This window comes from Schistocerca nitens, unplaced genomic scaffold (genome assembly GCF_023898315.1).
Source record: "Schistocerca nitens isolate TAMUIC-IGC-003100 unplaced genomic scaffold, iqSchNite1.1 HiC_scaffold_191, whole genome shotgun sequence".
Lineage (NCBI taxonomy): Eukaryota > Metazoa > Arthropoda > Insecta > Orthoptera > Acrididae > Schistocerca > Schistocerca nitens.
In genome coordinates, this window is record NW_026045732.1 from 182,375 (window position 1) to 190,569 (window position 8,195).

At 45.1% G+C, this 8,195-nt stretch overlaps 10 non-coding genes across 10 annotated transcripts; all 10 read right to left on the reverse strand.

Moving 5' to 3' along the window:
- Positions 1-251: 251 nt before the first annotated feature.
- On the reverse strand, positions 252-367 carry Trnal-caa (transfer RNA leucine (anticodon CAA)). Its single transcript has 2 exons — positions 330-367; positions 252-297 (listed from the first exon to the last, which is right to left on the reverse strand). It is a non-coding gene; the product is annotated as a tRNA-Leu (tRNA).
- A 702-nt stretch (positions 368-1,069) lies between these two features.
- Positions 1,070-1,185, reverse strand: Trnal-caa (transfer RNA leucine (anticodon CAA)). The gene is made up of 2 exons: positions 1,148-1,185; positions 1,070-1,115 (listed from the first exon to the last, which is right to left on the reverse strand). It is a non-coding gene; the product is annotated as a tRNA-Leu (tRNA).
- Positions 1,186-1,887: 702 nt separating this feature from the next.
- Positions 1,888-2,003, reverse strand: Trnal-caa (transfer RNA leucine (anticodon CAA)). The gene is made up of 2 exons: positions 1,966-2,003; positions 1,888-1,933 (listed from the first exon to the last, which is right to left on the reverse strand). It is a non-coding gene; the product is annotated as a tRNA-Leu (tRNA).
- Positions 2,004-2,705: 702 nt separating this feature from the next.
- On the reverse strand, positions 2,706-2,821 carry Trnal-caa (transfer RNA leucine (anticodon CAA)). Its single transcript has 2 exons — positions 2,784-2,821; positions 2,706-2,751 (listed from the first exon to the last, which is right to left on the reverse strand). It is a non-coding gene; the product is annotated as a tRNA-Leu (tRNA).
- Positions 2,822-3,527: 706 nt separating this feature from the next.
- Positions 3,528-3,643, reverse strand: Trnal-caa (transfer RNA leucine (anticodon CAA)). Its single transcript has 2 exons — positions 3,606-3,643; positions 3,528-3,574 (listed from the first exon to the last, which is right to left on the reverse strand). It is a non-coding gene; the product is annotated as a tRNA-Leu (tRNA).
- Positions 3,644-4,354: 711 nt separating this feature from the next.
- On the reverse strand, positions 4,355-4,469 carry Trnal-caa (transfer RNA leucine (anticodon CAA)). Its single transcript has 2 exons — positions 4,432-4,469; positions 4,355-4,400 (listed from the first exon to the last, which is right to left on the reverse strand). It is a non-coding gene; the product is annotated as a tRNA-Leu (tRNA).
- A 703-nt stretch (positions 4,470-5,172) lies between these two features.
- Trnal-caa (transfer RNA leucine (anticodon CAA)) lies at positions 5,173-5,289 on the reverse strand. Its single transcript has 2 exons — positions 5,252-5,289; positions 5,173-5,219 (listed from the first exon to the last, which is right to left on the reverse strand). It is a non-coding gene; the product is annotated as a tRNA-Leu (tRNA).
- Positions 5,290-5,990: 701 nt separating this feature from the next.
- Trnal-caa (transfer RNA leucine (anticodon CAA)) lies at positions 5,991-6,106 on the reverse strand. The gene is made up of 2 exons: positions 6,069-6,106; positions 5,991-6,036 (listed from the first exon to the last, which is right to left on the reverse strand). It is a non-coding gene; the product is annotated as a tRNA-Leu (tRNA).
- A 701-nt stretch (positions 6,107-6,807) lies between these two features.
- Trnal-caa (transfer RNA leucine (anticodon CAA)) lies at positions 6,808-6,922 on the reverse strand. The gene is made up of 2 exons: positions 6,885-6,922; positions 6,808-6,852 (listed from the first exon to the last, which is right to left on the reverse strand). It is a non-coding gene; the product is annotated as a tRNA-Leu (tRNA).
- Positions 6,923-7,625: 703 nt separating this feature from the next.
- Positions 7,626-7,741, reverse strand: Trnal-caa (transfer RNA leucine (anticodon CAA)). Its single transcript has 2 exons — positions 7,704-7,741; positions 7,626-7,671 (listed from the first exon to the last, which is right to left on the reverse strand). It is a non-coding gene; the product is annotated as a tRNA-Leu (tRNA).
- Positions 7,742-8,195: the final 454 nt, after the last annotated feature.

Consider the following 8,195-nt stretch of genomic DNA (forward strand, 5'->3'; position numbering starts at 1 on the left):
CACAAGTGTCCCTTTTGACGTGTTTGCGGCTGTGGCGCGGAAGTATCCTCACGAGGGGAAAGCCGTATTTACAACCAACACTCTCTGTTTGTAGCTCACACTACCGAAGAAACAATTTGGTGCCGTAGGTGCGCTTCTGTTTGATGCAAACTTTTGATTTCACTTAGGAGAACACGGCCAGTATCGTGCTGTTGCACATTACAAAGGATCTCAATGATATTCAGGGTGCTCCAGTGAAGCGACAAAATCTGTGTCAGGAGTGGGATTCGAACCCACGCCCTCATTCGAGGACCAGAAGGCTCTAGCTGCTACTGCAGCCAAGGTCGTTCCTTGAGTCTGGCGCCTTAGACCGCTCGGCCATCCTGACACTTGATTTGATACTCCTCGTTTGTTCTATTAGAGTACTTGCAGTTGATGTTGTAGTCGCATCCACGTTGTCACAGTACGCAGGCATGAGTTCTGCACCCGTTAGACGTTCGCCAGACGCAGCCGCACAAATATAGCGCAGAATGTACCACCAAAAGAGTTTCTCAAATCCAAATAATCACAGCAATCAATACATTTCGTTCGAAACTAAGTCGTCTGTTAAAGACATCAGAGATTAGACAGAATGCAGAGGTCTATCTGTCGAGTAATATCTCAAGTATTGGTCACGTTGTAATCTCCATAAAGTAATACTTTGAGTATATGAATTTATTTCGTGTTCTCTGTATTTCATCAGTGACTATTATTGTACAGATGATGTACTGGTCAGCCTGCACTGTTTCCTCACACTGTCGTTAGCACTCTGCATCTCTAGACAAGAGTCGTTTTCATACCACAAGTGTCCCTTTTGACGTGTTTGCGGCTGTGGCGCGGAAGTATCCTCACGAGGGGAAAGCCGTATTTACAACCAACACTCTCTGTTTGTAGCTCACACTACCGAAGAAACAATTTGGTGCCGTAGGTGCGCTTCTGTTTGATGCAAACTTTTGATTTCACTTAGGAGAACACGGCCAGTATCGTGCTGTTGCACATTACAAAGGATCTCAATGATATTCAGGGTGCTCCAGTGAAGCGACAAAATCTGTGTCAGGAGTGGGATTCGAACCCACGCCCTCATTCGAGGACCAGAAGGCTCTAGCTGCTACTGCAGCCAAGGTCGTTCCTTGAGTCTGGCGCCTTAGACCGCTCGGCCATCCTGACACTTGATTTGATACTCCTCGTTTGTTCTATTAGAGTACTTGCAGTTGATGTTGTAGTCGCATCCACGTTGTCACAGTACGCAGGCATGAGTTCTGCACCCGTTAGACGTTCGCCAGACGCAGCCGCACAAATATAGCGCAGAATGTACCACCAAAAGAGTTTCTCAAATCCAAATAATCACAGCAATCAATACATTTCGTTCGAAACTAAGTCGTCTGTTAAAGACATCAGAGATTAGACAGAATGCAGAGGTCTATCTGTCGAGTAATATCTCAAGTATTGGTCACGTTGTAATCTCCATAAAGTAATACTTTGAGTATATGAATTTATTTCGTGTTCTCTGTATTTCATCAGTGACTATTATTGTACAGATGATGTACTGGTCAGCCTGCACTGTTTCCTCACACTGTCGTTAGCACTCTGCATCTCTAGACAAGAGTCGTTTTCATACCACAAGTGTCCCTTTTGACGTGTTTGCGGCTGTGGCGCGGAAGTATCCTCACGAGGGGAAAGCCGTATTTACAACCAACACTCTCTGTTTGTAGCTCACACTACCGAAGAAACAATTTGGTGCCGTAGGTGCGCTTCTGTTTGATGCAAACTTTTGATTTCACTTAGGAGAACACGGCCAGTATCGTGCTGTTGCACATTACAAAGGATCTCAATGATATTCAGGGTGCTCCAGTGAAGCGACAAAATCTGTGTCAGGAGTGGGATTCGAACCCACGCCCTCATTCGAGGACCAGAAGGCTCTAGCTGCTACTGCAGCCAAGGTCGTTCCTTGAGTCTGGCGCCTTAGACCGCTCGGCCATCCTGACACTTGATTTGATACTCCTCGTTTGTTCTATTAGAGTACTTGCAGTTGATGTTGTAGTCGCATCCACGTTGTCACAGTACGCAGGCATGAGTTCTGCACCCGTTAGACGTTCGCCAGACGCAGCCGCACAAATATAGCGCAGAATGTACCACCAAAAGAGTTTCTCAAATCCAAATAATCACAGCAATCAATACATTTCGTTCGAAACTAAGTCGTCTGTTAAAGACATCAGAGATTAGACAGAATGCAGAGGTCTATCTGTCGAGTAATATCTCAAGTATTGGTCACGTTGTAATCTCCATAAAGTAATACTTTGAGTATATGAATTTATTTCGTGTTCTCTGTATTTCATCAGTGACTATTATTGTACAGATGATGTACTGGTCAGCCTGCACTGTTTCCTCACACTGTCGTTAGCACTCTGCATCTCTAGACAAGAGTCGTTTTCATACCACAAGTGTCCCTTTTGACGTGTTTGCGGCTGTGGCGCGGAAGTATCCTCACGAGGGGAAAGCCGTATTTACAACCAACACTCTCTGTTTGTAGCTCACACTACCGAAGAAACAATTTGGTGCCGTAGGTGCGCTTCTGTTTGATGCAAACTTTTGATTTCACTTAGGAGAACACGGCCAGTATCGTGCTGTTGCACATTACAAAGGATCTCAATGATATTCAGGGTGCTCCAGTGAAGCGACAAAATCTGTGTCAGGAGTGGGATTCGAACCCACGCCCTCATTCGAGGACCAGAAGGCTCTAGCTGCTACTGCAGCCAAGGTCGTTCCTTGAGTCTGGCGCCTTAGACCGCTCGGCCATCCTGACACTTGATTTGATACTCCTCGTTTGTTCTATTAGAGTACTTGCAGTTGATGTTGTAGTCGCATCCACGTTGTCACAGTACGCAGGCATGAGTTCTGCACCCGTTAGACGTTCGCCAGACGCAGCCGCACAAATATAGCGCAGAATGTACCACCAAAAGAGTTTCTCAAATCCAAATAATCACAGCAATCAATACATTTCGTTCGAAACTAAGTCGTCTGTTAAAGACATCAGAGATTAGACAGAATGCAGAGGTCTATCTGTCGAGTAATATCTCAAGTATTGGTCACGTTGTAATCTCCATAAAGTAATACTTTGAGTATATGAATTTATTTCGTGTTCTCTGTATTTCATCAGTGACTATTATTGTACAGATGATGTACTGGTCAGCCTGCACTGTTTCCTCACACTGTCGTTAGCACTCTGCATCTCTAGACAAGAGTCGTTTTCATACCACAAGTGTCCCTTTTGACGTGTTTGCGGCTGTGGCGCGGAAGTATCCTCACGAGGGGAAAGCCGTATTTACAACCAACACTCTTCCTGTTTTGTAGCTCACACTACCGAAGAAACAATTTGGTGCCGTAGGTGCGCTTCTGTTTGATGCAAACTTTTGATTTCACTTAGGAGAACACGGCCAGTATCGTGCTGTTAGCACATTACAAAGGATCTCAATGATATTCAGGGTGCTCCAGTGAAGCGACAAAATCTGTGTCAGGAGGTGGGATTCGAACCCACGCCCTCATTCGAGGACCAGAAGGCTCTAGCTGCTACTGCAGCCAAGGTCGTCCTTGAGTCTGGCGCCTTAGACCGCTCGGCCATCCTGACACTTGATTTGATACTCCTCGTTTGTTCTATTAGAGTACTTGCAGTTGATGTTGTAGTCGCATCCACGTTGTCACAGTACGCAGGCATGAGTTCTGCACCCGTTAGACGTTCGCCAGAACGCAGCCGCACAAATATAGCGCAGAATGTACCACCAAAAGAGTTTCTCAAATCCAAATAATCACAGCAATCAATACATTTCGTTCGAAACTAAGTCGTCTGTTAAAGACATCAGAGTATTAGACAGAATGCAGAGGTCTATCTGTCGAGTAATATCTCAAGTATTGGTCACGTTGTAATCTCCATAAAGTATACTTTGAGTATATGAATTTATTTCGTGTTCTCTGTATTTCATCAGTGACTATTATTGTACAGATGATGTACTGGTCAGCCTGCACTGTTTCCTCACACTGTCGTTAGCACTCTGCATCTCTAGACAAGAGTCGTTTTCATACCACAAGTGTCCCTTTTGACGTGGGTTTGGCGGCTGGGTGGCGCGGAAGTATCCTCACGAGGGGAAAGCCGTATTTACAACCAACACTCTCTGTTTGTAGCTCACACTACCGAAGAAACAATTTGGTGCCGTAGGGTGCGCTTCTGTTTGTATGCAAACTTTTGGATTTCACTTAGGAGAACACGGCCAGTATCGTGCTGTTGCACATTACAAAGGATCTCAATGATATTCAGGGTGCTCCAGTGAAGCGACAAAATCTGTGTCAGGAGTGGGATTCGAACCCACGCCCTCATTCGAGGACCAGAAGGCTCTAGCTGCTACTGCAGCCAAGGTCGTTCTTGAGTCTGGCGCCTTAGACCGCTCGGCCATCCTGACACTTGATTTGATACTCCTCGTTTGTTCTATTAGAGTACTTGCAGTTGATGTTGTAGTCGCATCCACGTTGTCACAGTACGCAGGCATGAGTTCTGCACCCTGTTAGACGTTCGCCAGACGCAGCCGCACAAATATAGCGCATGAATGTACCACCAAAAGAGTTTCTCAAATCCAAATAATCACAGCAATCATACATTTCGTTCGAAACTAAGTCGTCTGTTAAAGACATCAGAGATTAGACAGGAATGCAGAGGTCTATCTGTCGAGGTAATATCTCAAGTATTGGTCACGTTGTAATCTCCATAAAGTTATACTTTGAGGTATATGAATTTATTTCGTGTTCTCTGTATTTCATCAGTGACTATTATTGTACAGATGATGTACTGGTCAGCCTGCACTGTTTCCTCACACTGTCGTTAGCACTCTGCATCTCTAGACAAGAGTCGTTTTCATACCACAAGTGTCCTTTTGACGTGTTTGCGCTGTGGCGCGGAAGTATCCTCACGAGGGGAAAGCCGTAATTACAACCAACACTCTCTGTTTGTAGCTCACACTACCGAAGAAACAATTTGGTGCCGTAGGTGCGCTTCTGTTTGATGCAAACTTTTGATTTCACTTAGGAGAACACGCCAGTATCGTGCTGTTGCACATTACAAAGATCTCAATGATATTTCAGGGTGCTCCAGTGAAGCGACAAAATCTGTGTCAGGAGTGGGATTCGAACCCACGCCCCTCATTCGAGGACCAGAAGGCTCTAGCTGCTACTGCAGCCAAGGTCGTTCCTTGAGTCTGGCGCCTTAGACCGCTCGGCCATCCTGACACTTGATTTGATACTCCTCGTTTGTTCTATTAGAGTACTTGCAGTTGATGTTGTAGTCGCATCCACGTTGTCAAGTACGCAGGCATGAGTTCTGCACCCGTTAGACGTTCGCCAGACGCAGCCCGCACAAATATAGCGCAGAATGTACCACCAAAAGAGTTTCTCAAATCCAAATAATCACAGCAATCAATACATTTCGTTCGAAACTAAGTCGTCTGTTAAAGACATCAGAGATTAGACAGAATGCAGAGGTCTATCTGTCGAGTAATATCTCAAGTATTGGTCACGTTGTAATCTCCATAAGTAATACTTTGAGTATATGAATTTATTTCGTGTTCTCTGTATTTCATCAGTGACTATTATTGTACAGATGATGTACTGGTCAGCCTGCACTGTTTCCTCACACTGTCGTTAGCACTCTGCATCTCTAGACAAGAGTCGTTTTCATACCACAAGTGTCCCTTTTGACGTGTTTGCGGCTGTGGCGCGGAAGTATCCTCACGAGGGGAAAGCCGTATTTACAACCAACACTCTCTGTTTGTAGCTCACACTACCGAAGAAACAATTTGGTGCCGTAGGTGCGCTTCTGTTTGATGCAAACTTTTGATTTCACTTAGGAGAACACGGCCAGTATCGTGCTGTTGCACATTACAAAGGATCTCAATGATATTCAGGGTGCTCCAGTGAAGCGACAAAATCTGTGTCAGGAGTGGGATTCGAACCCACGCCCTCATTCGAGGACCAGAAGGCTCTAGCTGCTACTGCAGCCAAGGTCGTTCCTTGAGTCTGGCGCCTTAGACCGCTCGGCCATCCTGACACTTGATTTGATACTCCTCGTTTGTTCTATTAGAGTACTTGCAGTTGATGTTGTAGTCGCATCCACGTTGTCACAGTACGCAGGCATGAGTTCTGCACCCGTTAGACGTTCGCCAGACGCAGCCGCACAAATATAGCGCAGAATGTACCACCAAAAGAGTTTCTCAAATCCAAATAATCACAGCAATCAATACATTTCGTTCGAAACTAAGTCGTCTGTTAAAGACATCAGAGATTAGACAGAATGCAGAGGTCTATCTGTCGAGTAATATCTCAAGTATTGGTCACGTTGTAATCTCCATAAAGTAATACTTTGAGTATATGAATTTATTTCGTGTTCTCTGTATTTCATCAGTGACTATTATTGTACAGATGATGTACTGGTCAGCCTGCACTGTTTCCTCACACTGTCGTTAGCACTCTGCATCTCTAGACAAGAGTCGTTTTCATACCACAAGTGTCCCTTTTGACGTGTTTGCGGCTGTGGCGCGGAAGTATCCTCACGAGGGGAAAGCCGTATTTACAACCAACACTCTCTGTTTGTAGCTCACACTACCGAAGAAACAATTTGTGCCGTAGGTGCGCTTCTGTTTGATGCAAACTTTTGATTTCACTTAGGAGAACACGGCCAGTATCGTGCTGTTGCACATTACAAAGGATCTCAATGATATTCAGGGTGCTCCAGTGAAGCGACAAAATCTGTGTCAGGAGTGGGATTCGAACCCACGCCCTCATTCGAGACCAGAAGGCTCTAGCTGCTACTGCAGCCAAGGTCGTTCCTTGAGTCTGGCGCCTTAGACCGCTCGGCCATCCTGACACTTGATTTGATACTCCTCGTTTGTTCTATTAGAGTACTTGCAGTTGATGTTGTAGTCGCATCCACGTTGTCACAGTACGCAGGCATGAGTTCTGCACCCGTTAGACGTTCGCCAGACGCAGCCGCACAAAATAAGCGCAGAATGTACCACCAAAAGAGTTTCTCAAATCCAAATAATCACAGCAATCAATACATTTCGTTCGAAACTAAGTCGTCTGTTAAAGACATCAGAGATTAGACAGAATGCAGAGGTCTATCTGTCGAGTAATATCTCAAGTATTGGTCACGTTGTAATCTCCATAAAGTAATACTTTGAGTATATGAATTTATTTCGTGTTCTCTGTATTTCATCAGTGACTATTATTGTACAGATGATGTACTGGTCAGCCTGCACTGTTTCCTCACACTGTCGTTAGCACTCTGCATCTCTAGACAAGAGTCGTTTGTCATACCACAAGTGTCCCTTTTGACGTGTTTGCGGCTGTGGCGCGGAAGTATCCTCACGAGGGGAAAGCCGTATTTACAACCAACACTCTCTGTTTGTAGCTCACACTACCGAAGAAACAATTTGGTGCCGTAGGTGCGCTTCTGTTTGATGCAAACTTTTGATTTCACTTAGGAGAACACGGCCAGTATCGTGCTGTTGCACATTACAAAGGATCTCAATGATATTCAGGGGGCTCCAGTGAAGCGACAAAATCTGTGTCAGGAGTGGGATTCGAACCCACGCCCTCATTCGAGGACCAGAAGGCTCTAGCTGCTACTGCAGCCAAGGTCGTTCCTTGAGTCTGGCGCCTTAGACCGCTCGGCCATCCTGACACTTGATTTGATACTCCTCGTTTGTTCTATTAGAGTACTTGCAGTTGATGTTGTAGTCGCATCCACGTTGTCACAGTACGCAGGCATGAGTTCTGCACCCGTTAGACGTTCGCCAGACGCAGCCGCACAAATATAGCGCAGAATGTACCACCAAAAGAGTTTCTCAAATCCAAATAATCACAGCAATCAATACATTTCGTTCGAAACTAAGTCGTCTGTTAAAGACATCAGAGATTAGACAGAATGCAGAGGTCTATCTGTCGAGTAATATCTCAAGTATTGGTCACGTTGTAATCTCCATAAAGTAATACTTTGAGTATATGAATTTATTTCGTGTTCTCTGTATTTCATCAGTGACTATTATTGTACAGATGATGTACTGGTCAGCCTGCACTGTTTCCTCACACTGTCGTTAGCACTCTGCATCTCTAGACAAGAGTCGTTTTCATACCAC